Below are 25,928 nucleotides of genomic sequence, written 5' to 3'. Positions count from 1 at the left end.
CCTCCTCCACTCCCCCACCTCCTCCACCTCCTCCACCTCCTCCACCTCCTCCACCTCCTCCACTCCTCCACCAACTTCACCTCCTCCACCTCCTCCACTCCTCCACTCCTCCACCTCCTTCACCTCCTCCACTCCTCCACTCCCCCAGCTCCTCCACCTCCTCCACCTCCTCCACTCCTCCACCTCCACTCCCCCACCTCCTCGACTCCACCTCCTCCACCTCCTCCACCTCCTCCACTCCCTCACCTCCTCCACTCCTCCACCTCCTCCACTCCCCCACCTCCTCCACTCCCCCGCCTCCTCCACTCCTCCACCTCCTCCACTCCCTTACCTCCTCCACTCCCCCACCTCCTCCACTCCCCTACCTCCTCCACCTCCTCCACCCCCTCCACTCCCCCACCTCCTCCACTCCCTCACCTCCTCCACTCCTCCACCTCCTCCACTCCCCCACCTCCTCCACTCCCCTACCTCCTCCACCTCCTCCACCTCCTCCACTCCCCCACCTCCTCCACCTCCTCCACCCCCTCCACTCCCCCACCTCCTCCACTCCACCTCCTCCACCTCCTCCACTCCTCCACCCCCTCCACTCCCCCACCTCCTCCACTCCCCCACCTCCTCCACCTCCTCCACCTCCTCCACTCCTCCACTCCTCCACCTCCTTCACCTCCTCCACTCCTCCACTCCCCCAGCTCCTCCACCTCCTCCACCTCCTCCACTCCTACACCTCCTCCACTCCCCCACCTCCTCCACTCCACCTCCTCCACCTCCTCCACCTCCTCCACTCCCTCACCTCCTCCACTCCTCCACCTCCTCCACTCCCCCACCTCCTCCACTCCCCCCGCCTCCTCCACTCCTCCACCTCCTCCACTCCCTTACCTCCTCCACTCCCCCACCTCCTCCACTCCCCTACCTCCTCCACCTCCTCCACCCCCTCCACTCCCCCACCTCCTCCACTCCCTCACCTCCTCCACTCCTCCACCTCCTCCACTCCCCCACCTCCTCCACTCCCCTACCTCCTCCACCTCCTCCACCTCCTCCACTCCCCTACCTCCTCCACTCCCCCACCTCCTCCACTCCTCCACCTCCTCCACTCCCCCACCTCCTCCACTCCCCCGCCTCCTCCACTCCCCCACCTCCTCCACTCCCCCGCCTCCTCCACTCCTCCACCTCCACCACTCCCCCACCTCCTCCACTCCCCCACCTCCTCCACCTTCTCCACCTCCTGCACCTCCTCCACTCCCCTACCTCCTCCACTCCCCCACCTCCTCCACTCCCTCAGCTACTCCACTCCTCCACCTCCTCCACTCCCCCACCTCCTCCACTCCCCTACCTCCTCCACCTCCTCCACCTCCTCCACTCCCCCAACTCCTCCACTCCCCCACCTCCTCCACTCCCCCACCTCCTCCACTCCCCCACCTCCTCCACCTCCTCCACCCCTTCCACTCCCCCACCTCCTCCACTCCACCTCCTCCACTCCCCCACCTCCTCCACTCCCCCACCTCCTCCACTCCTCCACCTCCTCCACTCCCCCACCTCCTCCACTCCCCCGCCTCCTCCACTCCTCCACCTCCTTCACCTCCTCCACTCCTCCACTCCCCCACATCCTCCACCTCCTCCACCTCCTCCACCCCCTCCACTCCCCCACCTCCTCCACTCCCCCACCTCCTCCACCTCCTCCACCTCCTCCACTCCTCCACTCCTCCACCTCCTTCACCTCCTCCACTCCTCCACTCCCCCAGCTCCTCCACCTCCTCCACCTCCTCCACTCCTCCACCTCCACTCCCCCACCTCCTCGACTCCACCTCCTCCACCTCCTCCACCTCCTCCACTCCCTCACCTCCTCCACTCCTCCACCTCCTCCACTCCCCCACCTCCTCCACTCCCCCACCTCCTCCACTCCCCTACCTCCTCCACTCACCCACCTCCTCCACTCCCCCACCTCCTCCACCTCCTCCACCCCCTCCACTCCGCCACCTCCTCCACTCCCTCACCTCCTCCACTCCTCCACCTCCTCCACTCCCCCACCTCCTCCACTCCCCCACCTCCTCCACCTCCTCCACCCCCTCCACTCCCCCACCTCCTCCACTCCCTCACCTCCTCCACTCCTCCACCTCCTCCACTCCCCCACCTCCTCCACTCCCCTACCTCCTCCACCTCCTCCACCTCCTCCACTCCCCCACCTCCTCCACTCCCCCACCTCCTCCACTCCTCCACCTCCTCCACTCCTCCACCTCCTCCACTCCCCCACCTCCTCCACTCCCCCGCCTCCTCCACTCCTCCACCTCCTCCACTCCCCCACCTCCTCCACCTTCTCCACCTCCTGCACCTCCTCCACTCCCCTACCTCCTCCACTCCCCCACCTCCTCCACTCCCCCACCTCCTCCACCTCCTCCACCCCCTCCACTCCCCCACCTCCTCCACTCCCTCACCTCCTCCACTCCTCCACCTCCTCCACTCCCCCACCTCCTCCACTCCCCTACCTCCTCCACCTCCTCCACCTCGTCCACCTCCTCCACTCCCCTACCTCCTCCACTCCCCCACCTCCTCCACCTCCTCCACCTCCTCCACTCCCCCACCTCCTCCACCTCCTCCACCCCTTCCACTCCCCCACCTCCTCCACTCCACCTCCTCCACTCCCCCACCTCCTCCACTCCCCCGCCTCCTGCACTCCCCCACCTCCTCCACTCCCCCACCTCCTCCACCTCCTCCACCTCCTCCACCCCCTCCACTCCCCCACCTCCTCCACTCCCCCACCTCCTCCACCTCCTCCACCTCCTCCACTCCTCCACTCCTCCACCTCCTTCACCTCCTCCACTCCTCCACTCCCCCACCTCCTCCACCTCCTCCACCTCCTCCACTCCTCCACCTCCTCCACTCCCCCACCTCCTCCACTCCACCTCCTCCACCTCCTCCACCTCCTCCACTCCCCTACCTCCTCCACTCCCCCACCTCCTCCACTCCCCCACCTCCTCCACTCCCCCAACTCCTCCACTCCCCCACCTCCTCCAACTCCTCCACCCCCTCCACCCCCTCCACTCCCCCACCTCCTCCACTCCACCTCCTCCACTCCCCCACCTCCTCCACTCCCCCACCTCCTCCACTCCTCCACTCCCCCACCTCCTCCACTCCCCCGCCTCCTCCACTCCCCCACCTCCTCCACTCCCCCACCTCCTCCACCTCCTCCACCCCCTCCACTCCCCCACCTCCTCCACTCCCCCACCTCCTCCACCTCCTCCACCCCCTCCACTCCCCCACCTCCTCCACTCCCCCACCTCCTCCACCTCCTCCACCCCCTCCACTCCCCCACCTCCTCCACCTCCTCCACCCCCTCCACTCCCCCACCTCCTCCACTCCCTCACCTCCTCCACTCCCCCACCTCCTCCACTCCCCTACCTCCTCCACGTCCTCCACCTCCTCCACCTCCTCCACTCCCCTACCTCCTCCACTCCCCCACCTCCTCCACTCCCCCACCTCCTCCACTTCCTCCACCCCCTCCACCCCCTCCACTCCCCCACCTCCTCCACTCCACTTCCTCCACTCCCCCACCTCCTCCACTCCCCCACCTCCTCCACTCCCCCACCTCCTCCACTCCCCCACCTCCTCCACTCCCCCACCTCCTCCACTCCCCCGCCTCCTCCACTCCCCCGCCTCCTCCACTCCCCCACCTCCTCCACTCCCCCACCTCCTCCACCTCCTCCACCCCCTCCACTCCCCCACCTCCTCCACTCCCCCACCTCCTCCACCTCCTCCACCCCCTCCACTCCCCCACCTCCTCCACTCCCCCACCTCCTCCACTCCTCCACCTCCTCCACCTCCTCCACCCCCTCCACTCCCCCACCTCCTCCACTCCCCCACCTCCTCCACCTCCTCCACCCCCTCCACTCCCCCACCTCCTCCACTCCCCCACCTCCTCCACTCCCCCACCTCCTCCACTCCCCCACCTCCTCCACTCCCCCACCTCCTCCACTCCTCCACCTCCTCCACTCCCCCACCTCCTCCACTCCCCCACCTCCTCCACTCCCCTACCTCCTCCACCTCCTCCACCTCCTCCACTCCCCTACCTCCTCCACTCCGCCACCTCCTCCACTCCCCCACCTCCTCCACCTCCTCCACCCCCTCCACTCCCCCACCTCCTCCACTCCACCTCCTCCACTCTCCCACTTCCTCCACCTCCTCCACCTCCTCCACTCCCCCACCTCCTCCACCTCCTCCACTCTCCCACCTTCTCCACTCCCCCACCTCCTCCAATTCTCCACCTCCTCTACTCCTCCACCTCCTCTACTCCCCCAACTCCTCCACTCCACCTCCTCCACCCCCCACCTCCTCCACTCCCCCACCTCCTCCACCCCCCACCTCCTCCACTCCTCCACCTCCTCCACCCCCCACCTCCTCCACTCCTCCACCTCCTCCACCCCCCACCTCCTCCACTCCTCCACCTCCTCCACTCCCCCACCTCCTCCACCTCCTCCACTCCCCCCACCTCCTCCACTCCCCCACCTCCTCCACTCCCCCACCTCCTCCACTCCCCTGGAAAGTCTCTTTCCCAATCCCTTCCTCACTGCCAAGCCCAGTGCAGCTTGGCTGGCTTTTCCATTGGGTCCTCTCCCTCTGGGCTGCGTCTGCCTCTTTCTCTCTGACACTATCCCTTCGCGGTCCCCTGGGCAGACTCCTCTGCCCTTGTGCACCTTCATCTCAAGTTGGCTCTCGTCTGTTCAGTCCAGACGCTTTCTTCAGGGGATCTCAGGGTCTGTGCAGACTGCCAGTTCTCCAGACTCCAGAGAGGGTGTCCAGGAATACCAAATTGTTCACTCGCAGCTTCTCCAGTGAATCGCGCCATAGCACCTCACCTTTAACACGTGCACAGGCGACCTCGTCGCCTCCGCTGGAGCCTGCTCTCCGCTCCTGCTCAAAAACAACACTTTGGCTCCCCAGACTCTGACATCCTTCACCTCTTAATGTCCTCCCTCCTCCAATCCAACTCAGCACCTTATCCTGCCATCAAGTGCATGTACTGGAAATCTAGACGCTGCCCAGACTGTCCCATCCCAGTTGCGTCCTCCCAGATCTCAGGGATTCATCATCTCTTCCCTGGACGGCAGCCAAAGCTCCCTAACTGACATCCTTGCAATGCATTTTGCCCCTTTCAGTTTTGCTTTTCACATGTTAAGTCTTCTGACATGCAAATATCTCCTTATATTGCTGCTGCCCTTTAAACCATTCCATGGCTTCTCATCGCCCTCAGGAAAACTTACGCTGAACCTCTTACTCGTGCACAAGGCCCTACTTGTTCTGGCTCCTGCCGAGGTCGCCTGGCTCACCTGCTACCTACCTCCACCCCCACTGCAGACTTCTTCCACGTGCCTCTGGACATGCGACCTCTGCACCTCGGCTGCCTCTGTGCAGTGGGCTGGGACCCGTCCACTGTGTCCACAGTGTAGCTGGGGCCTAGCAGCCTGGCTGCAGTCAAGGAGGGGCCCAGTCAGTATTTGAGGTGAATGAATATTCTTTCCTGATCAATTTGTGTTGTTTTCTTCTTGACTTTTACTTAATTAAAAAAAAATACTATTAAGGGAAGCATGACGTGAGAAAGGATTGTAGGTGTTTTCTCTTAGGAGAGTAAACATGAAACAATGGAGGCTGAATGTGTTTAGAGGATAAATATGCGCACCAGTATCTCAGCTGGAATTGCCTTAGTGATGACATCATCACTTTCCCTTAGATGTGGATGTTGAGTTTGTAACACCAAGAACCGTTGGGAGAAGCTCCCGTCATCTGCCTTCTCGTCTCTCCCCACCATTCTCCCTGGGTGGCCTTATCCGTGTCCAGCTCCAGCTCACCCCTTATTCCCCCATGATCTCCATTTCCAGCCCAGATTATTTCCTAAGCTCCACGCTCTAGTGGCCTCCACATGTTTCCACCCAAAGATTTCCCATATTGAGGTTCCTTACTTGGGCTCAATGTGCCTTAACCTAGTTTTCTTAACCTCATACTTTCTTAACCTCACACTTCTGTATTTTCCTATCTCAGGGAAGGTCCCTGGACTAGTTTCCTGGGCTGCCATAACAAACTACCACAAAGTAGGTGGCTTTAAAACAGCAGAAATATATTCTCCCCCAGTTCTGAAGGCTGGAAGTCCAAAACCAAGGCGGCGTTGTGGCCATGCTCTCCCCGAAGGCTCTGGGGAAGGATCGGTCCTCACCTCGTCTGTTTCAGGCGCTGCCAGCGGGCTGTGCTGGTCCTCAGCCTGCGGATGCATCACCCCACTCTCTGCCTCCCTTTTCACATGGCCTTCATCCCTGTGTTTGGCCCCCATTTTCTTTTCTTCTAGGGATGCCAATCATTGGACCTAGGGCCCACTTGGGGTCTATTCCAGCAAGACTTCATCTTAATTCGATGACATCTGCAAAGGCCGGCCCTATTTTCAGATAAGGTCACAGGCACTGGGCATTAGGACTTGAACATATCTTTTGGGGGACACAGTCGTACCTGCTGGGAGTCCCACTGCCTCCTTCACCCCAGAAATCCTTGACCCCTCCCTGTCCTCTCCTTCACACTCCACATCTAGGCTGTTTATCCTATTTTTAAAATAGCTCTCATGTTTTCTCTGTCCTCCACTCCACTGGCTTAGTTCCAGCCCTAATCAAGCTAGATGACCATGACAGCACCCCCACTCTTCCTCTTTGCCCTTTTGAGTCCCCCCAACCCATCCTTCAGCCAGCATCCTGGTTCTTAAAATTTGGCTGCCGGGCTGGGTGCAGTGCCTCACGCCGGTAATCCCAGAACTTTGGGAGGCCAAAGCAGGTGGATCATTTGAGGTCAGGAGTTCGAGACCAGCCTGGCCAACATGGTGAAACCTCTCTCTACTAAAAATACAAAAATTAGCTGGGAATGGTGGTGGGCGCCTGTAATCCCAGCTACTCCAGTGGGTGAGGCAGGAGAATGGCTTGAGCCTGGGAGGGGAGTTTGCAGTGAGCCGAGATGATGCCACTGTACTCCAGCCTGGGTGACAGAGTGAGACTCCGTCTTAAAAAAAAAAAAAAAATTGCCTACCAGCCAGCCCACTCTGGATATGTCCCTGGCAGCTCCTCCTGCGTGCATCTTGGGCGACACTATCTCATTGACTCATTCTCCACCATCCTTTCCACCTCGATTCCTCTTCTCTTCTGAGAATCAAAACCAGTTCCAACCATCTCTGAACATTTAACTGCCTGTTAGCAGCTATACTATTTTTAAAAATACAAGTTATTGAATAATTATGACATATATATTATAAATGTAAAGTAGATATTACATCCATTTGTGTGTGGGGAAACTGAGGTTCCCGTGGGTTAAGCAACTTGCTGAAGAGGGAGCTGATGTTTGAACCTAAAACTCTATGGCTTTAAAGCTCTTCCTATTAACTGTATTACTAGGCTTCAGAAGATTTAGCCTTGTAAATATCTGGAAGAGCTTGCCAAGTTTCCTGTTCTTATAATTTTTAGTATTTTATAGACACTGTCTGCTGTAAATGAATATAAAACACCTAAAGAAATTCATGATGATGATCCATACCTCAGTCATAAATGATCCATACCTCAGTCATAAATCCATACCTTAGTCATAAATGACTAAGTTATTCTTAGTCATTTATTTTCTCATTTCATAGTGACCTAATAACTATGTGGTTCAGAGCCTACAGGCCTATCATATTTTGCATAGCAATCCTGGTGAATTTATAGATAGTTGCCTGAATAATGAGCTTATTGTGTTACATCTTAAGTTTTGGTAAAGCCTTCTCTCTTTTTTTCTCCTTGAAATAAATATAAGCATAGGTATATTCACAAATTTTCTTTTAAACCTTTACAACAATAATTTTATTTTCAGTGCAAATTTTGTTTAGCATGAGACTCAGGCATCCTATGAAATTCTTAGCCAAATAAAATAATAAATCTTTTTTTTTTTTTTTTTTTGAGAAGGAGTCTCGCTCTGTCGCCCAGGCTGGAGTACAGTGGCGCGATCTCGGCTCACTGCAAGCTCTGCCTCCCAGGTTCATGCCATTCTCCTGCCTCAGTCTCCCAAGTAGCTGGGACTAAAGGCGCCCGCCACCATGCCTGGCTAATTTTTTGTATATATATTTTTTTTTTTAGTAGAGATGGGGTTTCACCATGTTAGCCAGGGTGGTCTTGATCTCCTGACCTCGTGATCTGCCTGCCTCGGCCTCCCAAAGTGCTGGGATTACAAGCGTGAGCCACCGCACCCGGCCAATAAATCATTTTTAAAAAGTATTTTCTGGCAAATAGCTTACCCATTTGGTGTTGGCTTGAACTTGTGGAATTTCTTTAGTTTGACTTATTAAAGTAAATGAAACTTGGGTGAGGAAAATTCCTGCTTTACTCAGGCAGCCAACTCAAAGCTCATGTTATTGAAATGCCCTCAGTCTCCTGTCTCCATGGCTGGCAAGCAGGAAGTCTTCCATGCGTGCACTGCTCTGATGGACTTTATCCACACACCATCCCTGACACACTCACAGACACCGTCGGCCCTGAGCTGGGCGCTGTGAGCCTCCCTCACACTCCTGTCCTGCCTGATGGGATCCACAAAAAATCTGGAGGCCTTGGATGGAGTCCACGTACCATTAGCCGTGCGAAATTCTGCATAGATCTGTGGAAAACGTTCAGCCCTGGGCAGGATCAGCTATATAATTTGCAGACCTGGTGCAAAATGAGACTGCACGACCTCTTGTTCAAATATTACTAAGCATTTCAAGATGGTGACAACATTTACTCAAGCACTGAGCCCAACCATGCGCTGGCTCAGCTCACCTGCCCGTGAAGCCAGCCACGTCCTGGGGGCTGCTGTTCTGCTTTCAGACCCCTGGTGCTCTCCTTCTTCAACCTGTTATCTGGGCCCTCATTTTCACCTGCATTTGTCATCGATCTCCAAGCACTGCTGGGTGTGTGGCCCAGATCCCTCCCCGCAACACACCCAGTGCTTCTCCTTCCACTGCCTCTCCACACGGGCCTCCACCAAAAATCTTCCACACGGGCCTCCAGACCTGGCCCTTTCTGTCCCTTCCTTCCTTCCCTGACATCCTCAGCTCCAGCCAGGCCTTCTCCAGCCTTGGTGTGTCTACTGTGGCTTTCTCCCATGCTGCCCTCGGGAGGGATGCTCCTGGCCCCTGAGCCTCCTTACAGGCAACCCCCCCTCTGCCTGAATCGCCCTTCCTCTCTGTCTTCCCCTGGCTGACGCTTACTCAGCCTTCAGGTCTTGGCTTCAGCACAACATCCCCTGTCCTCCAGGAGCTTTCCCTTCCTCCGCAGACCAGGAGAAATCCCCTGGCTGCCCATGCCTCAGCGTGCTCTTCCTGCTGGTACAGCTCAGTGTATTTCCTGTCCACGAAGATGGGGGTGCCTGCGCCTGCATCAGAGTAGAACTCTGCAAAAATTTGTTGATTGTTGGTCGGATCGATGCCAGGCTCTCTGGTGAATTCAGTATCACACACAGAGAGAACTGCTGTCACTTAGCAATGAGGGAAATGCAGTGCCTGCTGTTGCTGCTGCTGTTGCTGCATGGGAGGCCCGAGGAGCATCCTTGGAGCTGGTGGCTCTGCTGAAAGACAGCATAGCTCATCTGAACAAGTACTGCTCACCAAAGTGTCCACTGCTTATGTTGCTATTAAGTGTGTATTTATTTATTTATTTATTTATTTATTTATTTATTTTTGGAACGGAGTCTTGCTCTGTCGCCCAGGCTGGAGTGCAGTGGTACAATCTCAGCTCACTGCAACCTCTGCCTCCCGGGTTCAAGTGATTCTCCTGCTCCAGCCTCCCGAGTAGCTGGGATTACAGCCTCCTGCCACCACACCAGGCTAATTTTTGTATTTTTGGTAGAGACGGGGTTTCCCCATGTTGGCCAGGCTGGTCTCAAACTCTTGACCTCAGGTGATCTGCCTGCTTCAGTCTCCCAAAGTGCTGGGATTACAGGCTTGAGCCACCGCGCCTGGCCAATTGTGTTTTTAAAAAGTGACCTCTGAGATGACATGTGCGTTTCAAAATTTTCTTCTCTGTTTTTCTGGTTTGCAACAATATGAGTATGGTACTTTGAGAGTCATGAGAAACAACTTGTCCCCAGGAAATTTTACGTTAAAAAAAGTACCAGGCAAGAGCAATTTGCTGTTAGGGTTCATTTGAATTGCAAATGTATTTCCTCTGGCTGGAAAGGGGAAACATCTTTCCTGACCCGCTCTACACCCCACAGAGAAAGGGTATGAAGAGGAAGTGAAGTATGGTGTCAACGGTGCCAGTTCATCTGCTTTTAAAAACATTTATGTAAAAGTAAAAGACAAAACAGCCATCACGCTAAACCCAGAGTGCTGCTGAGCCCCAGGGTGGTGTTGACCGCTGCTGAGGTCCTGAGCTGGGAGGAGAGTCAGGGCCGGGCCTTCAACTCCAAGGCCATGGCTGTAAGAAACAATCATTTCCAACCCCACTTAATTATCTCTCCCCAGTCACTTTCTTTCCTTCTGTTATATTTGTCTTCTGCCATGTAGGTAAAGGAAGGAAAAACAAAATTTAAGAAAAGTCTATGGAGTAGGTTAGGCGGGGGTTAGCGTGGATGGTGAGACCGAAGGGTCAGAGGAACATGAGACAGGTCAGACTGGGGTGGCCAACTGTCCCAGTTCACCTGGGACTGAGGAAGTACCTGGGCCTGAGACTCTTGTTTTAAAACTGGGATGGTCCTGGACAAACCAGGAAGAGTAGATCCCCCTACTCCCTGATGGCCTGTGAGGCAGCAGACATGGCCCAGCCATCCCCCCAGGAGCCCCCACTCTGAGGTCACATGCCCTGCACCTCCCCATTGCACCCCCGAGGGCCTCAAAGTATTACCATTTACCAGGGCAGTTCTGGGAATCAATTCTGGCCTGACGTTGGGAACCCAAGACATACTTTCATCTTCAACATGTCACTTTTTAAACAATTTTCTAGAATGAAATTCCTTTAACTTTTGTTTTAAAATGATTTGTGATTAAAGAGAAAACAGGATCTTCATATGAACTGAGATTGTGGTACATTTGAACAGTCAAAATTGTTCCGTTTAACTTGCATTGAATGCAAATTTCAGTTCCTAAAAAACCCAAATAAAGTAATAAATGTTCAGGGAAGGAGGTTTGATTTATCTCTTCCCCAAAATGATGACCTAGTAGGAAAATTGCTGATTGAGGAAAAACACATGGAAGGTTCGCCGTAATGCAGGGATAGACTTCATGGCTGCTAGAGGGTCGCCATGAAAATAATTTGTGTCGGGCCCCACTTTCCACATACTACCCTCAGTCTTTCTAATGACCCCATGAGGTAGGTGCTGCCATCATCCTGGCTCTACAGATGAGAAAACTCGGAGCAGTGAAGTGGCCTGAGGACAGGCGTCCAGGCCTCACTGTCACCAGCGTTGACAGCATTCCCATCATGGCTTTGCTTCATCTTTTCTTATTCAAAGACAGAGAAAAGAAAGTCTGTTTCTACTTCTGTATGGCCCTTGTGCTAGCTCAACCGCTCAGAGCAGGGGCGTTAAAGTGCCAGCAAGCGAAATACCTCCAGCTGAGTACGAAAGATGAGACAGTCAGAGGCAGCTTCATATTGAAGGCAGATCCTCTGAGTATGTCTTTATTGGGGAACTGACATTTATAGATGACAAAGAGCTTTCACATTCATTAGGACGAGGAGGAGAAGCAGCGCTAGTAACAGTTGAAGGAGTAATTAGTAATAGTAACAATAAAAGTACCTTTCATTTAGTACTTGTCACATACTCGGTACATTTACCTATATATATTTCTAATTTTCAAAACAACCCAATGAGGAAACTGCGACCCTGAACGTGGCTTTATCCCAAGGCTAACCCCAATGTCCAAGCATTTTGCACTTTATCATATTCACATTTTCAAAAGAGTTTCTCTCATTTTACAGTTGAGGAAACAAAGATTTATTGGGGGTACAGGTTTCAGTGATTACACATCCTTAGAATCAATGGGCCAGATTTCACACCCAAGTGTCCAGAAGCCCCTCATACAGAACTCAGAGTCAGTGCCTGAGAGAAGCCACAAGGCTTGTTCAATCAGCTGGCATCCCGAGCCCCACAGAAGGATGGGATTCCAAGATAGTAGTTAGGAATCTTTTGGTTCTACGGGGTACAATCATCCAGAGTTAAGCAAACAAGAAAAATGTAATACCTGAGAAGTGTCCAGTAGAAGCAGGACCAGGCCTCCGCAGAGCTTGTGGAAGGGCAGGACTGAAGTCTGAGAAGCTTTCAGGGCTCTGTCTCTTGTTGCTGTAGGCCAACTTCCACGCGCCTCAGTGCAAGGTGGGGAGCATGGAACGTGGTCTGGGGAGCACCAAGTTACACATTTTGAGTCCAGCAATAGGAAAGATTTCTTTCTTCCATTTTATATTCCAGGGGAAGCGCCAGTGAGTGGCTAAGCCTGGGTAAGGTCGCTATCCTTGTCCACACTATTATAGACAGGAGGCAGGTGACCTGTGACAAGTTCATCCCTTTGAAATGGGGGACCAGAGTTACCAGAGAGCTGGGAATTATTGTGAGTGGACAGAGGACTCAGTAGGTGTCCATTGTTGTGTCCAGGTGTCTGAATTCAAAACAAGTTAAAATGAAGCATCATACTCACACCCAGACAAAGTTAAGCGGGGACTAAGTTAGTGACAAGATAGTTCACCAACTATTTATTAAAATCTTCTGGAAAATATGTGTGTGCTGTAAATATTGTCTTGATGACAATGAGCTGTTTTTAAAAGATCTTTTTTTAAGGATAATTTGGTGAGGAAACATGCTCCCAGACAACAATGCTCATGGACCCAAGACCTTTTAGAAGATTTTTGGTGCAAAGGAGTCTGCACGGATAGGCTTTCCTGACTCATACCCTACTTGTTTCCAAAGCTCCCCTGTGAAGAAATATTACAGCAGGAGGGTCAGGATGGAACATTAGCAGATGTGAACATTTTGGCTCTTGAGGGTGACACTGCTGAATCTATGCCAGGTCCTCTCTCTCTGGAAAATTACTAAACTACGCTCAAATGATAAAACAAAACAAATACATTTCAGGCAGGGCGCGGTGGCTCACACCTGTAATCCCAGCACTTTGGGAGGCTGAGGCAGGTGGACCACGAGGTCAGGAGATCGAGACCATCCTGGCTAACACGGTGAAACCCTGTCTCTACTAAAAATACAAAAAATTAGCCAGGCGTGGTGGCGGGCGCCTGTAGTCCCAGCTACTTGGGAGGCTGAGGCAGGAGAATGGCATGAACCCGGGAGGTGGAGCTTGCAGTGAGCCGAGATCACGCCACTGCACTCCAGCCTAGGCGACAGAGTGAGACTCCATCTCAAAAACCAAACAAACAAACAAAAAAAACAAATACATTTCAAAATGAACACCCAAAGCCCCCACAGTTGTAGCTGTGTGCCTCCATGCCCCTCTGCAATGTGGTGGGAGTGGGACTATCCATGCCCAAATACTTGCCCATAAATATCTCCCATCTAATTCTTTGTGGAGGAGATCAGATCCGAGTGGAAGGGCTCGGTGTCCCTGAGGGTAACGCCCATTGTCAAAGCAAGAGGAGTCTCTTTCTAACCCTAATAGGCTTGTTAACTCTTGGCATTCTTCCTGTTCCTTTTTAGATAATCTATTAGGTTGGCACAAAAGTAATTGCAATCTTTGCCATTAAAAGTAATGGTAAAAACCGCAGTTACTTTTGCACCAAAATAATACATCACAGGTTTATACTCAGCCTTTGTTACTATTTTAGGTTGAATTATTTCCGTGCAAACCCTCAGAGCACAGGTATCTGTAATTATACTTTGCAAGAGATGTTACGTGCTACCAGCAAATTTTCCAGCTCAGTGTTGCAAGGCAGGAGCTGTACATCTTCTCACATGTGGTTATTCATTCCATACAGAACTGAGAAAAAGCCTTAGTCACATTTGGACTCCCTAAGGAAGTGTCAGGCCACATCACTGCAGCCACATTCCTGCACAGAGCTTGCCTCAACCTCGCTCCTCCAGGCGAGCTCCATGCCGGCCACGTGATGGCCCCGCCAGTGTTGAGAAGTGATTCATCGTCAGCTCCAGGGGAAAAACAGACTGTGTAGGAAGGTTCCATATGACAAAAACATCCGGATTTTTTTTCTTTCTGCCTTCTACTGGGCAATTCGGACCTTGTTATCATACATTTGAGGTGGAAATGTGACGTAATTAAACTGATTTACGAAAGTCACATACAGAAACCAGAGTCATTTTTTAGAGCCCCGGTGTGGTTAAAGTTTACTTCCTCTGTACATTTATAGCAAAGGCTTTTGAACATGGTTGAGGGCAGAGAGCCAGTTTCGGGTAGATTGGGAGAAGGTCTATTTGCTGGTTACTGCTGCTTCAATTTACATTTCCCCCTCAGTTTTACCAAGGAAAAGGCCTTAATGGACTGAATTCAATGTGAAGCTTGTGTGATTCTCTATCTGTGGCCACTTCAATGTGAACGCCAATGACCACGAGCTGGGTAATGACTTGGAAATATACTAGACAGAGCACAGCCATGGGAAATACCACGGAAGACTATTTTAGCTCCAGAATAACATCATTAAAACTAGCTTAATTTAGTACAGCATCTGGATCAGAAATAGTCCTAAACATGCATACACAAAGCAAGTATACATTTGCATGATACGTACACAGAGCTTTAAAAAGCAACCTGGATATAGTGTGTCAGTTTTCAGAAAGGGACCAAGATGAGATTAATGAACCTTGACACCTGCTTTGCTGTCTTCCACTGCCGTAGAAATCCTCTCTGCCGAGAGTCTGGCATACTTCATAGATACAGTATTTGGAGAAGCAGCAAGGCTGGATGGTTTGTGTAACACACTGGAAACGTCATGAGGCTGATTCTAGATTTGCCAGTCATCAACTGGGGGCACTTGGCCACGTTTTCTAACTCACAAAGGTTTTCCAGGATAACATTTCACACTACCTCCCCTTGGTGTTTTGAGGAATTGTCAATAGGACAGACAGGCAAGCACATGAGAAACATAAGCTGCTAGTTGGCACAGGTGGGTTGGGCTGCTGGAATCAGGCAGGTGTATGGAGCTGGGTGACTCATGGAGGAGGAGGGGTTCCACCTGGAAGGGACGCTCCCTGGTCTCTCTCCACATAGCTAATGTGAGTCACCACATTCCTGGCTCCCTGCCTGACTTGCTTCCGGGTCAACCACGGAACCCCAGGGCCACCTGGGGTTGGGCCTGCTCCAGCTGTTCCCTTCGGAGCCTTGCCCTGCTTGCTTTGCACTTGTTAGAAGAGGGAGCAGGTACTTCCCCGCAGGGACCTGTGTCTGCCTTCAGCTGTCTAAATTCCATGGAGAAGGCCTGGAGATCCATGGGGAAAACTCCTTTCATTCTGGGATGATCTGGCCTGGAAGCCCGGAGCAGCTTCCTCAACCCCGCTGCCCTCCCCTTTTCCCTGCCTTGTACCCAAGGAGCCCCAGCCCCTACTCCACATCACAGAGGGCAGAGGTGGAGCCCACCTGGGATGGTGGCCACCTATACCCTCATCACCAGGCCTACATCAGCACCCTCTGGGCGTGACTTCCCTCACTTTCTAGGTAATGAAGAAAAAGTTCGTGTTTTACATTGAGATGTATAATCTGTGTAGCTTGGAAGAGGAGAATATGCAACCCCCAAATATGCATAAGGATTGTTGAGCTGAAGGCCATTAAAAAGCAGATGCAGGAGAGCTCTCTGCCCTCCCTCTATTTGCCTAAAGCGGGGCACAAAGACAAAAGGTGTCCTGTCCCCCTTCCACCAGGGAGAACAAAGGTTAACCACGGAAGACAATTTCAAACCCTGTCAGCCTGGAGATGGTACTGGAGGAACCCACATGGGCAAGCCTCACCGAACAGCCTTCCTCTGCCAGTTATTTGCTTCTCCCTAAGTTGCTGCCCCCTAGAGACTCGAGATCCTTTTCTGCTTTTATTTTTAAAATATTTTAAAAAATACTTCCCCCCACCCCCACTGCATCCTCCCTAGCCACAGCGGGCTCCAGGACACTCTTCAGAGTCCTTTTCCTTTTCCTTTTCCTTTTCCTTGTCACTTCTCTAAATATTAGCTGTTCTTTGTTGAAGATACTGTCTAAGCTGGAATTCAAAGGCATCTCTCCCTGGTATCTTCCATGTGCATATTAAATACACATGATACTAAACTTCTGTTTGTTCCACGTGCACATTAAATATACATGATACTAAACTTCTTTTTGTTTTTCTCCTGTTAACCTGTCTTTTGTTACAGGGGTACATTCCAACTAAGAATTTATGAGAGCCGAAGAAAAAATTATCTTTCCTCCCCTACAGCAATGAACCAGAAACAGGCCACAGGGCCATCTGCTTTGGAAGCTTTGGTGGGATTCATAGGCTTCCTACCACCTTCCTTCATAGAAGGAACTGCACGCTTGAAAACTGCAATGAACCCAGTGAAAAGAGAAGAGGCTTCTGGCTACAATCAGATCTGCCAGTTGGCAGGTGATGGTGGGGGCACTGCCCCCAGGGCGGCTTCTAGACCTACTCTGCCCCTCCCGGCCCCACAGGGCACCCTGAGCTTGTGCTCTGCCCCTCCCGGCCCCACAGGGCACCCTGAGCTTGTGAGAGGCACGGCCCCACCTGTGACCTCTCCCATCTTCTGGCCGTGCTCCCTGCGGTGTGCCCCACTCCAGAGAGCTCCAGCCTGGCTCCCTTCCTGCTGCGACGTTTACCCAGTTTCTCAAGTTCCAATTTTCATTCTGATGCCCTCGAACTTTTCTCAGCACACCATATCTGCAGTGAAAATGGAAATTCCAGACCTAAATCTATATTGAACCTCCCCAGATGTGCTGGCCCTGGGCTCTCCTTCCCCCTTCTTGAATCCTGAGGAATGAAGCTGTCTTAAGAGCTCATGTGTGCGTCATCCCTTCCTGCACCTGCTTCCACTGGCCCTTGGCGGTAGCCTGGGAACAGCTGGTCAGGTACTATTAGCCCCATTCTACCAACGGAGAAACCGAGGCTCAGAACAGCTCAGTGGGATGCGGCTTCTAAGGTCACACGGTTCACGTGCACCAGAACTTGCTTCTAGGCCGCCTTTCCATATCCTGTGCTTTTTCAAAAGCCCCCTTTTAATGCTTACAACCCCTTTTTGCTGTGCAGGGTACAATGCTAGACTAGTAGGAGAGTGGTGACTCATAACCAACTTCTGACTTATTTGACCGCACACACAAAACAAGGCTCTCTACCCATTTTTCCAAAACACAAATTGCGTCTTTAAGAATGCTCTTGAACTCCAAGTGCAACTGACAGACAGCACATCATAGACTGCTTGATACATGTTGTTGTCTGAATGGAAAAACAAGACATGCCTCCAATTCCCCCAAAATAAGTGATTCTATGAAACTAACGCCACAAAAAGGAACTAAAGAAGAATGTGTCAGCTGTTCTAATACAATCAACTGATTACCTAGAACACAGGCAAAAATGCATGTCTGGGGTGTAACCAGTGGTGTGGGGGTGCGTCTGCCATTGTTTACAATCGCCACACATGGCGATAATAGAAAGCAGACCACTGCAGTGTTTTTCTTCCTATTTTTAAATTCTCTGCAGACAATGCACCCTGACTCCCACAGCTCTCTCCTTCTCCTTGGTACACCACCAAGTGTAACTAGTGATTCATACGAGGGTGATTCATGTTATCCATCAGATTTTTTTGAAATTATTTTTATTAGTCTTCTTGTTGTTGTAAAATAAATCTCTTTTCCCCCGGCTGTGTTGCCAGACACTGCCTTCCCCAGCCTGCCCTCTCGCTCCCTACCTGCTTGCCTCAGCCAGGCCTGGGGCAATGGGAAGGACCTGCAAAGGTGTTGAAGACCCTTCTCCATGAGGGAGTAGGAAGGGAGTCAGTCTGTGCAACTCCCTGTCCCCCACCCAGGCCAGTGTAGGTGATCAGGCCACCAGCTGGCGTCTGCCCTGATCCTAGATTTCTTCTGGGCCTCAAATCCAGCCCTGAATGTCAGGCCAGGCAACCGGAAACTACTTCCTCCCAGTCCCCATATCCTCTGTACCCTCACTGGCTGGTCCTGCACCTGCACCTGGACAGAGAGCTATCTGAAGCTGTGACACTGGCATCTCCTGAGGCTAAGAACTGTCCTTGTCTAAACGCTTGGCTGTCACCCCAGCTCTGCTATACCAGCCTCACCAGACTGATTGAGATAGAGGCCGCTCTGGCTCAGACTTGAGCTCCCTACTTTGCGATTTGAACCTTTGGACACTCTCTGGGGGAGAAATGTGGATGGTGACACCCTGTGGCCTGGTTTTAATGGTGTGCTAGTAAATGTGCACAACAGGCTCTCTGGAAGAAGAGTCCTGAAATGTACATTTGCCAATTTCTGTGGTGTAAATACTGCCCCCATGGCCAATTTCCAGCTGTCAGTAAGAAGTCACTGAATGCGGAGGTGGAAAGAGATGTGCAGCAGAACAGGGTTATATAATGCTTCCTCCACTCAGACACGCAGATGTAAATAACCTTGATGGCCCAGGCGTGGTGGCTAACGCCTGTAATCCCAGCATTTTGGGAGGCCAAGGCGGGCAGATCACGAGGTCAGGAGATCGAGACCATCCTGGCCAACATGGTGAAACCCCATCTCTACTAAAAAAAAGATTAAAAAAATTAGCCAGTGTGGTGGTGCACGCCCGTAGTCCCAGCTACTCGGGAGGCTGAGGCAGGGGAATTGCTTGAACCTGGGAGGCAGAAGTTGCAGTGAGCCAAGTTCACACCACTGTAGTCCAGCCGGGAAACACAGCAAGACTCCATCTAAAAACAAAAAACAAAAAACAAACAAACAAACAAAAAAACAAACTGATGGCATAGGTAATAGTAAAGTGTAAATCACTAGGAAGTGATGAGCTTTAAGTGTTTATTACTTTTGTTTTTAGTATAATCTATTCAATTTGTAAGTTTATATCATTAAACTTTTATTTATTTTTCTTATTTATTTCTTTATTTATTTGGAGACAGGGTCTCCCTCTGTTGCCCAGGCTAGAGTGCAGTGGCATGATCATGGCTCGCTTCAGCCTCAACCACCTGGACTCAAAGCTCACACCTCAGCCTCTTGAGTAGCTGGGACTACAGGCGCCCGCCACCACGCCCAGCTAATTTTTGTATTTTTACTAGAGACAGGGTTTCACCATATTGGCCATGCTGACCTCAAACTCCTGACCTCAAGTGATCCACCAGCCTCAGCCTCCCAAAGTGTTGGGATTACAGGCGTAAACCACTGCGCCTGACCCATTTAATTTTTAATAATGGCTGTGTTTAACAACCAGCTTGCAAATTTCCTGAAAATTTAAACATGAGTGCTCCTGGACCCATCAGGGCCAGCTCTAGCATGTCACAGCCTGGTTTGGCTCTCAGGCCCCATCTTTGCATGGCTTCAGCTAGATGTCATGGTCCCCTGCCCACAGCCTGCATGACTCAGAATTCCTACCAGCCAGGGCCGTGTGACTTCTGACGTCCAGGTTGCCAAATTCAATAGGTAAATTTCACTCCTTATTCTACTTGGCCTCCCAGAGACTCCTGTCTTTTGAAACTCTCAACACCATCATTGTTCCTTGCCATGATTTTAAACCTTCTCTGAGGGCACAGGTTCCTCTGCTGGCCCTTCAGCTGTTGGCGTTTTTCAGGACCTGAGGTCTTCTTCCACTGTCCTCACTGGGAACGTGAATGCCACTGCTTCCCAGATCCCTGCCTTCAGTTCAGGTCTCCCTGTTGAACTCAGGTCTCATCTGTGCAACTTCCTGCTGCACAGCTTCCTGTGACCATCTCTCAGGTGTCTCCTACTCAACAGGTTCCATCATCCCTACCTGTCTTGCTCACGCAGGCATCCATGCTAGCGTTCACCCCATAAATACTTCTCAGACACCCATTACCTGCTAGTCACTACACGTGCTGACCATACAGCTGTGACTCAGCCACAGTCCCACCCTCATGGGGCTTATCCAGGGGACATGGTGTCACCATGTGCCCAGTGACCCCAGCCAGAGCCTTCAGTCATCCTTACCCCTGACCTCTCCCACTTACCATTGTTTAGTTAGTAGATTTGATCTGTTCTTCTTCCTGCCCAACTCCGGAAGCCTCCCCTTCCTCTGCCCCCACCAAGACTGTCTTTTCCCCAGGCCCTTGTCATTTCGCTCTGGGATCATCGGGAAGCTCCTCACTGCTCTCCTATCCCCAGACTTGCCGCTCTCGAATCCATTCTCCATGCTGCTAGAGTAATGATATTTCTGAAATCACATTTATGATATTGCCATTTCCCTGTATAATATTCTCCCAAACACCCTCATAGCATTCCATGTAACATCTAGGCTCCTTGGCATGGTAGAAAAGGCCTTTTAGGTGACCTGGCCTCATCTGCTTCTTTTTTCTTTCTTTTCTTTTTCCTTCCTTCCTTCCTCTCTCTCTCTTTTTCTTTCTTTCTTTCCTTCTTTCTTTCTCTCTTTCTCTTTCCTTCTTTCCTTCCTTCCTTCCTTCTTTCTTTTCTTTTCTTTTCTTTTTTGATAGGGTCTTGCTCTGAAGACCTTGGAGGCTGGAGTGCAGCAGTGAGATCACACCTCACTGTAACTTTGAACTCCTGGGCTCAAGTGATCCTCCTGCCTCAGCCTCCTGAGTAACTGGGACTACAGGCATGCACCACCACGGCCGGCTAATTTTTAATTTCTTTTTGTGGAGATGAGGTCCTGCTATGTTGCCCAAGCTGCTCGAACTCCTGGCCTCCCCATCTGCTTCTTAGTCTTCTTGTTACCATTCCTCCTGAGACCTACGCTCCAGCTGTGGGGACGTTTCTCAGGCCTACCCCCTATGCTGGTGCCAACCCCTTCACCCAGAATCCCTCCACCCGACGCCAGCCCTAGCCCCTATTCCCTTCTTTGATTGCCTGCCCCTTCTAGTCATCCTTCAAAGCTTGGTTCAGCTGCAAGCTTCCCAGTATGGCTGTGCAAGGGGCATTGCAAAGAGGTGGAGGGTGCCCTGTGCACATCTGTGGTCACTGTAGATTATGACAATTTTCTGGTACATAGTGGTAAAATGAATGGTGTCACTGAGGTCATCAGCAGGGCGACTTCTGTCACTTCCTCCTGGAAATGTTCACTGGCCCTCCCAGTTTGCGTTGGGTGACTCTTCTCTGTCATGGCCATGTCATACCAAACTGTGACTGTTTATTAGTATCCATGCTCTTTTGCAGGATGAGCTCTTGGAGGACAGGACCATGTCCTTCCCTTCTGTATACCTGGCACAAGAACTGATGGGCAGTCCGTGAAGGTTTGTTGAGTGAATGAGCGTGTCCCTGGTAACAGAGTGCCGTGGATAAGGCCCCAGGATCCTGAGTTAGAATCCTGATGCTGCCTCTCCCATGCAGGGTGACTTAGACACGGCACTCCACAAGTAGCCACCTCATACAAAGAGTATGGGGCTCAAGTGAGAAAGTGGCTGCCGAGCACTGAGGGAATGCATGGTGATTCTTACGACTGAATATTTTCCAGTGCTGAAGCTGCTTCTGTGTTGTGCTTCCTAGTCCACTTTTCTGGACTCCCTCCCTCGGTTTGTTTATTATTATTTTAATCCTCCTGAGTTTTACTAGAGAGGCAGCACCATCTTGGTAAATATCTTAACTGCTAGCTCCTGGTGGGGGGAGGGGGTGGAAGTTGAAGTGGAATTCAGTGCAGTGATGTGTGAGATAATGGAGCGCACACACATTACAGCTAAAGTCCAAAGGAAAGGCTGTCAGAATTAGCTGGATTCTCTGGGCGTCCTCTCTGCACCGGGGCTTGCGATCTGGCCCTCGGCCGCAGGTTGGCACAGCCTGCTTTGTTGCTGAGATGCCCGGCTTCCTCTCGCTCCTGCCCTCTGCTGGCCGGAATCAGATCCTTTCCCGCGTATTTGACTCTGTTGCCTCTGGGGATCCGCCTGGGGATCCGCCTGCGTCTCGGGGGCCTGGTTTTCTTTGCTTATTCACTTGCTTGCTGGAGTGTCTATTCCCTGCTTGCTGCATTAGAAGCTATGGGGTACACAAGTTATGCTGGTCCTCAAAGTCCACCTTCAAGGAGCAAGAAATTTGGATAATCTTGGAGAAGCAGAAGCCAGGACCTCAATCCAGAACTCTGTGCCTGGAGCGATGAAGGAGTTATTGTCCCCAGACATGGCACACCAGATTGCAAATTTATAAAGACAGGGAATCATACTTATGTAGAGCTTTGCAATTTACAGAGCACCAAGACATACATTTTCCAATTTAACTCTTTTTTTTTTTTTTTTTTTTTTTAGACAGAGTCTCACTCTGTTGCCCAGCTAGAGTGCAGAGTGCAGAGGAGCAATCTCGGCTCACTGCAACCTCCACCTCCTGGGTTCAAGCAATCCTCCTGCCTCAGCCCCCCAAGTACCTGGGTCTACAGGCACTTGCCACCACGCCCAGCCAATTTTTGTATTTTTTGTAGAGACAGGGTTTCACCATGTTGCCCAGGCTGGTCTTGAACTCCTGACCTCAAGTGATCTGCTTACCTCAGCCTCCCAAAGTGTAGGGATTACAGGCATGAGCCACCATGCCTAGCTAATTTAACCCTTTCAAGCAAACCACTGAGGATGGTATTACTGAAATAAAATAGAAATTGTGTTGGGAGACTGACATTTACTGTCATCAGATGTGATTACTGGCAAACATCTTGTTAGTCAGCTGATGTTATGTCTCACCTCAAAGGACACACTTGAAAAGGAGTCTGGTTTCAAAGGAACACTGTGTGGTCTGACCCACACTGTCTTTCCGTAGCACCTGAACTTTCTGTCCCTGCCTCTCCAACAATGTCTGAGAAGATCAAAGTCTGAGGAGACAGATGTGACTCCTGGAGAGGCATCCAATGGGTAGTTCTCCACTTCTGCCTTGCAACAGTGATCCCAGAAATTCTGAAAGGGCAGTTTTAGGATTAAAAGCATTTAGCTTCATTTCTTCCTTTGTAGGAATGGAAAATCAAAATCACTCTGAAGTCGTGGTTTCTTTTAAGATGCAAAACAACTCCTTTCAAGCCATTGCTTTTAAATCTCTCACATTCAAGCTTAAATCAGTGAGTGACATTGTCACCGTATAATCCGAGTGAGTTAAATCGAATAGTGGGAAAATGGCCTTTTCTTTCTTTAATCTTTGAGAAAATAAGGCAAATTCTAAAATTATGCCCAACAGTCTATCAGTAGTCTTTGTTGTTCCACATGTTCAAAGAGAAATGTCTATAAACTCTCAGCTGGTGTTTTTCTAACCCGGACGCATTCTCTTCCCTACCAGGAAGGGAGGAGTGACTAACATATGATGCTGAGAGAGGCCACTAGGAGAGAGATGGCTGAGAGGGAGAATTTCTCCCCGTGTCAGAGGCATGCGAACCAGAGCAACTCCATCTTGAATACAGAGCTGGGTAAAACGAGGCGGAGACCTACTGGGCTGCATTCCCAGACTGTTAAGGCATTCTAAGTCACAAGATGAGATAAGAGGTCAGCACAAGATGCAGGTCATAAAGACCTTGCTGATAAAGCAGGTTGCAGTAAAGAAGCCGGCCCTATCTCACCAAGACCAAGATGGCCACGAGAGTGACCTCTGGTCGTCCTCACTGCTACACTCCCACCTGCACCATGACAGTTTACAAGTGCCATGGCAATGTCAGGAAGTTACCCTGCATGGTCTAAAAAGGGGAGACATGAGATTCACCCCTTGTTTAGCATATCATCAAGAAACAACCATAAAAATGGGCAACCAGCAGCCCTCGGGGCTGCTCTGTCTATGGAGTAGCCATTCTTTATTCCTTTTCTTTCTTAATACACTTGCTTTCACTTTATTCTATGGACTCACCCTGAATTCTTTCTTGCACAAGATCCAAGAACCCTCTCTTGGGATCTGGATCAGGACCCCTTTCCTGTAACACCTGCGCTGCTATTCCGACCATAGTCTTGGATGCTTTGAGGTTGCGATAGCTGCACAGGTGACAGGGAGAGCCCTCACTCAGAAATTTTGCTTCTGAAACTCAGAGGCACAGAGCAGACTTAGGACGTGCTGACGTCCACGCTCACAACATGCATGTTGCTCAGTTCATACAATGTGTGACGCACGTCAGACAGACCCACCTTCAACAAAGCACTTTTATGTCTCAAAACAGGAAGCATCCAAAAAATGCAGCCACCCAACTGCTTCCTTCCAGTAGAATCCTCCTCTTGTCCAGGTTTCTATCCTATCTGTGCTTCCCATTTTCTGTCCTAGAAGTGAAACTGCCTTTGCAAAATTATGACTGAGACAGTGAGAGAGATCTAACTTAACCGACTGCATCTTGCTTCTCACCTCCAAGCTGTCTGTGTTCATTCCTGGGCGTAAGCTGAACTAACTTTGGGAGAAACTTAGTTTATAGTTTAAACAAAGACACTAATAGCTCTTTGCCAAAGCAGACCTCCTTCTTGCTTGGGGACTAGATTGCCTTTGTAGGACTAACATTAGCCACAAGATTAGAAATTATGATTTAGGAGTCGTGCAGCTGGAGGCTACAAGATTCTGACCCTCCCTAAACTGCTCCTAGAAATCAGTGCTTGAGATATTTTGCAGACCCTGCACTTGATGGAGCAGCTGGCACCACCCCGATCAATAAACTGGCTCACCTGATCTTGTGGCCCCCACCTAGGAACTGATTCAGCACAAGACAGCTTTGACTCCCCGTGATTTCATCTCTGACCAACCAGTACTCCTGGCTTACTGGCTTTCCCCCACCCACCAAATTATCTTTAAAAACTCTGCTCCCCAATGATCAGGGAGACTGATTTGAGTAATAATAAAACTCCAGTCTCCCACACAGCCAGCTCTGCGTATATTACTCTTTCTCTATTGCAATTCCCGTGTCTTGACAAATTGGCTCTGTCTAGGCAGCGGGGCAAGGTGAACCCCTTGGGCGGTTACAGAAGCAGAATCTTGATGACCCCAGGCAATTATGGTGGTCCCAGTGACTGGCTTAGGAGGGAATATGTGACCTGTTCTGGCCGATTAGACATTGGGGGAAATCTGGAGGCTTCTGGAAAGATTTTTTTTCTCTTCCTTTGAAAATAGAGGGGAAAAAAAAGACACAGATCCTTGTTCTTCTCTGGACTTAACCATGGCTGTTTTTAATCTCGGGATTTGGCAACCACCTTGTGATGATGAAAGGAAACAGCCCGAGGCAAAATAAGTCTATTGAGTCTGGTAGACTGAAGAAATGTAAACAACTTGGATCCTTGAAGAAATGGAAGCACCTTTTTGAGTTACTGAATTAGCCCTGAAACTGCTCTACCTGTGAACTTCTTTTTATATGAGACTAAATCCCCTTGGTTAGACCATAATGAGTTAAATCTGAAAGCATGCTAAACAAGAATCCATAATTATCTATAATCTCTATTCACAGCTGCTGTACTCCCTCTTTTTTTTTTTTGCCACTAAAAAGAAAACTATGGCAAGAACACTTAACATAAGATCTATCCTGTGTGGAGAAAAGAAAGAGAGATCAGACTGTTACTTTGTCTATGTAGAAAGAAGTAGACATAAGAGACTCCATTTTGTTCTGTACTAAGAAAAATTCTTCTGCCTTGAGATGCTGTTAATCTGTAACCCTACCCCCAACCCTGTGCTCGCAGAAACATGGGCTGTGTCGACTCAAGGTTTAATGGATTTAGGGCTATGCAGGATGTGCTTTGTTAAACAAATGCTTCAAGGCAGCATGCTTGTTAAAAGTCATCACCACTCCCTACTCTCAAGTACCCCGGGACACAAAACACTGCGGAAGGCTGCAGGGACCCCTGCCTGGGAAAGCCAGGTATTGTCCAAGGTTTCTCCCCATGTGATAGTCT

General features: G+C 50.9%; 1 protein-coding gene across 1 annotated transcript in view; it reads right to left on the bottom strand.

Moving 5' to 3' along the window:
- Positions 1-25,928, bottom strand: part of SNX9 (sorting nexin 9) — a 218,391-nt gene that overhangs the window by 172,013 nt on the left and 20,450 nt on the right. The window contains exon 1 of the mRNA XM_063605047.1: positions 12,203-25,928. This exon is cut by the window's right edge and continues 20,450 nt beyond it. The gene's annotated coding sequence lies outside the window, so the exon portion shown is untranslated. The remainder of the gene's footprint in view (positions 1-12,202) is intronic.

The sequence above is a fragment of the Pan paniscus genome, chromosome 5 (assembly GCF_029289425.2).
Source record: "Pan paniscus chromosome 5, NHGRI_mPanPan1-v2.0_pri, whole genome shotgun sequence".
NCBI lineage: Eukaryota > Metazoa > Chordata > Mammalia > Primates > Hominidae > Pan > Pan paniscus.
The sequence above is the reverse complement of the archived record's forward strand: the minus strand, read 5'-3'. Positions and strand labels throughout refer to the sequence as shown.